Here is a 5,014-nt window from a genome sequence, read left to right on the forward strand (position 1 = left end):
AAATTTCTCTCGACTATGGTGAAACCTGAAATCCTAATTGCTTTAAATCTTGATAATTTATTAAAAATATTCTTTTACTTTTCATTATTTAATTAGTTATTTTCAAAACCAAATCAACTTAACAGAACGGTTACTTTACAAAAGTTAAATTAAATAACATTTTAAAGAGTTCGTCCCTTGTGGATTCGACCTTGGAATACTCCAAGTATTATTTGCTACAATTGATTATGCACACTTGCAGAATTAGCCGATCAATTTTTTGGCGCCGTTGCCGGGGACGACGGTTTTAAATTGTTATTTCTTTAGTTTTTGTGTTGTTATTACTAAATATCTTTCAAGTGTGATTTTCAGGTAGTATATGCAACTGAGGCGTTCCAAGAACACCGGCAACGTAAATTTATTACGAGTGAACCTAGAAATCGAGCGCACTTGTAGAATAGAGTAAAATGAAAAGAGGCAAGCAATGCCAGACCAAGTCATTAATGCTGTCAATGAGCTTGCCGCTGATCGACTGAGATATATTCAAAGACCAGTAGTGGTAAGAAACCCTTCATGCATCCGAATCACAGGTGAACCTCGAAACTATGAGCTTAAAACCATTAATTTCAACAAGTTTCCACAATTTAATGGAACATCTGTAGATGATCCATTATCATTTATTAAAGAATTCTATAGTGTGGTGAAAACTTTTCCATTGAAGATGTTGACGGAGGATGAATTAAGGAAAAGATGCTAACCTTATTGCATGAAGATGAGTGCAAGGACGTGGCATTTTAACTTACCCGAAGGATCATTCAATACGTGGAGCGATGTATATGATGCTTTCATTACAAAATATTATTCTCCACAAAAGACTCTTGACCTTCGCGGAAAAATATATAACTTCACTTAATTGGATGGTGAACCATTCCATGAGGCGTGGGAGCGCTTCAAGATGCTTCTTGCTCAATGCCCACATCATTGTTTTGATGAATTATTACTAACTCAAATGTTCTTTGAAGGATTGACCATGAGCAGGCAAACATTGGTTGAAACGTCATCCAGAGGAAGTTATGGGGAAAAGACGGCGGCTGGAATCAATCAAATTTATGAAAATGTCGCTCTAAATTCTCAACAAAGAGCCATTAGAGGATGAAGGGCAGCTGTCAATAAGGTATCTTCACATTATGATGTTATGTTGAAAGTCGCCGAACTAACCAAGTAAGTGAAGATGCTATTTAGTCAGAATTAGCAGTTGAAGGAGATTTGTGCAGTCTGCGGAATTCAAGGCCATGGTGAAACTTCTTGTAGGTATGCAAATAGAGTCCAACAAGAGGAAATCAAATTCGTTGGCAATAATCAAAATAGACCACCAAGGAACAACCCGTACTTGAACACTTACAATCAAGGGTGGCAAAATCATCCGAATTTTTTATGAAGAGATTCGAACAACGTTAAGCTGCAAGGACCATCCGAATTTCACCAAAACAAACTAGCACCTCCACCTCCACTACAAGAGAAGAAACCTTCTCTCGAAGTGATGACGGTTCAATTTATGGCAAATCAAAATGGACATAACAAGAAAATGGAGCAAAGGATTAGCCAGATTGAACAATCATTTCAATCTTTCATTTATGATGTGGAGCTTCAGCTGGGGAAATTAGCAAATAAGGTTGCTGAAAGAGAAAAGGGAAAATTCCCTAGCCGTACTGAGGCAAATCCCAAGGAGAAAGAGCTATGGCAATCTCTTTAACAGGTGAGAACGAAGTTGATGAAGCATCAAAAGTAAAAAAGGCGGACGAATCAGTTGTTATAAATGAGAGAGAAAAAAACAAGGTGGTAGAAGAGAGCACAATAAAGAAACCTCCACCGATAGTCAAGGCATATATGCCTCCAATTCCATATCCTCAGTGGAAGATGAAGAGGATAAACGAGTTGAATTTTCAAAAGCTTCTCAACATCTTCAAGAAAATTCAAATCAACATTCCTTTTACCGAGGCCTTGGCACAAATACCATCATATGCAAAGTTCTTGAAAGAGATCATTTCCAACAAGAAAAAATTGGAGGAGTATGCAACAGTGGCTTTGACTGAGAAGTGTAGTGCAAGATTACAAAGGAAATTACCTCCAAAATTGAAAGACCCAGGGAGTTTCTCTATCCCATGTGTTATTGGTCATATTGATGTTGCAAATTGCTAATGTAATTTAGGTGTAAGTATCAATTTAATGCCGCTATCACTTGTGAGAAAACTAGGCATAACCGAGGTGAAACCTACTACAGTTACATTACAACTTGCGGACAGATCCATCAAACAACCACTTGGCATAGTAGAATATTTGTTCGTAAGAGTTGGCAAAATATTTTTACCAGCTGATTTTCTAATGCTTGATATGGATGATGAAGTGGATTTGTCTATTATTTTAGGAAGACCTTTCTTGGCCACAGGAGGAGTATTAATTGATGTAAAAAATGGTATGCTAACCTTTAGGTTTTGAGAGGAAAAACAAGAATTTAACATAAGTACATCCCTAAAGAAATCTGAAATTATGGATTCTTGCTATAGAGTTGACATAATTGATAAAATTATGAATGAAACTGTCACGACCCAATTTATTGAGCCGAGACCAGCGCTAGGGAATGGGAGTGGTAGCTCCGAAACCCGTAGCAAGCCTAAAACCACTAATAATTTTTTGCAAATAAAAGTATAATATATGATATATATTAAAATATTTTCGGAAGAACTCTTTTAAATAATACACTTATAGATATTAAAGTATCATATCAGAGTTTACAATATAAAATATCATTTAAAGTTAAAGCGTCTATCTAACACTGACAACTACTAACTACTGCAGCTCTAAGAACTCATACTTGTGCAAGTCAATCGACTTCTGGCACAACAAAGATGGTTTGTCTGATCCGACTCTGATCTCCTGAAAAACATCAGAGTGAGGGGGTCAGTATTTTGGGAAATACTGAGTGAGTTCACTTTTACAGATGGTATTATAATCAAAATCATATAAACATCTAACATACTCGTAAATACTTGAAAGATCAATTCATAGCTCAAGCATCAAACATCACACAATTATACGATCCGACTGAAACCCTAATCCAAAGATTCTTAAAATACCAACTACAGAACCTAATGAGTTTAATTATAGCAGTATCTGGACCGGGAACAAAGCCACCGTCGCCACAGATCTGCAAAATTATAGCAGCATCTGGACCAGGAACAAAGCCACCGTCGCCAAAGATCTGCGTTGGGTCTCTAGGCCGGGAACAATGCCATCGTCGCCACAACTTCCCTTTAAGTTTTGGCCGGGAACTAAGCCACCGTCGCCATATGATTTAATAGTTCATACGAAACTCTAGGACACAAGATTGTCTAACCTCTGATCACGCAGTCCTATTGACGCCCAATAGGTAGCATGTTTCTTCGGATCGTTAGAACAAAGTTCATCACATCAAAGCATCACAAATCAAATTAATAAACATATAACCATAAGGATAACGCAATAAGCAAAGCTTATAATGTAACAAAGATAAAGCAAATAGTTCAAAAAAACAATACACAAAAGTAAACTGCAAACTCACAGTGACCGCTATCCAAAATTGCGTTATCGTCACCCGATCACGTAGGTTCCGTGCATCGTTTGATCTTACAGCTACTCTAGCTCATCAGTCTGATAGCTCGCCGATACGTCCGTTACTTAGTCGACTTACCTGTACGTTTAATTCATAAACGTATGCTTAATATCAAAACCCTAAGTTATAAACTCAGGTTAACTCGATCTTATTCTAAATACGTCTTTTAACTTTGATCGTGTTCTAATACTTAGGCGAGATACTTGTTATATCTCTTGTTAATCGATTTCTAATCATAAGTTACTTATACCTCGAAATCCTAATCGAACACGTCGTGTTCGATATCCAAATTTCTCGTTTTCGGGGTCCGTGTTTCCTTTTTAAATGCCCGACACTCTTAAAGTCAGAAAACGGGGTCTTAGCGGGACGAAAATACTCCATAGGTGCTTCGAATACGTTGTGCACCCGCATAGCCTCAATGCGCGCCCCGCGTAAGATAGTTATGCGCCCCGCGTAACATACTTACGCACCCGCGTAACTTTGTTACGCGCCCGCATAATGCTCGCCCTCGGACATTCCGACGTGCTTCCGGCGTAAAAACGCTCCAAACGTGTTAATAACACTTAATCTGAGCTCAAAACACTATAATTCAATTTCAAAACCATTAAAACGACTAAATCGTTTCGTGGCCTAAAACTTTAACTCGATATATAATCCAATTCATCCATTAAAAAGGCGAAACGTCAAGCTTACCGTGATTCGCCATTGAAATACGATCAATTCGAGCTATCGAACGTCGGAAACGGACGAGAAACGGCGAAACCGCGACGGATCGGAATCGTTCGTCACTTTCTCTCGCCTTCACCTTTCTCTTCTGCTCCTCTCTTCATGCTTCTGGACACTTCATTCCTTATATATATATATATATTGGCAATTATATCTCTTTAATCCTTCATTTCTTTAACTTAAACCAATTCTCTTTTAAACATTATAATTTAACAAAATGGTTAAATTATCCTTTTAACTCTATTACCTACGTATTATTTATCTCCATATAAATTATACTAACTCAATATTACTATTTTCCGTCAAAATCTTTTAATTATTATTCTCGAGACTTAATTAGCTAATTTACACTTTAGCCCTTAAACTTCTCAAAAGTTGCAATTTAGCCCAAAACGCATTCGTGTCCAAATTTTAAAAGGTCTCCGATTGACCCGAAACTTTTACCACAGATACTATAAAACATTTCGCGGACCTTGGCGAAATAATTTTCATTTCGAGATTTATATGGTTAAATTACCACTTTAGTCCTTGAACTCTAGTTTGGGACTTTTCTTCACATTTTTCCTTTTAATTCCAATTCCTACCTTAGAATTGAAATATAATATTAAATTACGTATAATTACTTTCCCCGAGACCGACCTACTTTGATTTATTTATTAA

The 5,014-nt window shown here is 37.0% G+C and overlaps 1 non-coding gene across 1 annotated transcript; it reads right to left on the reverse strand.

The window, feature by feature from the left end:
• Positions 1-859: 859 nt before the first annotated feature.
• Positions 860-966, reverse strand: LOC126658940 (small nucleolar RNA R71). Its single transcript, XR_007634505.1, has one exon. It is a non-coding gene; the product is annotated as a small nucleolar RNA R71 (small nucleolar RNA).
• Positions 967-5,014: the final 4,048 nt, after the last annotated feature.

Source organism: Mercurialis annua, linkage group LG7, assembly GCF_937616625.2.
Source record: "Mercurialis annua linkage group LG7, ddMerAnnu1.2, whole genome shotgun sequence".
Taxonomy (NCBI): Eukaryota; Viridiplantae; Streptophyta; class Magnoliopsida; order Malpighiales; family Euphorbiaceae; genus Mercurialis; species Mercurialis annua.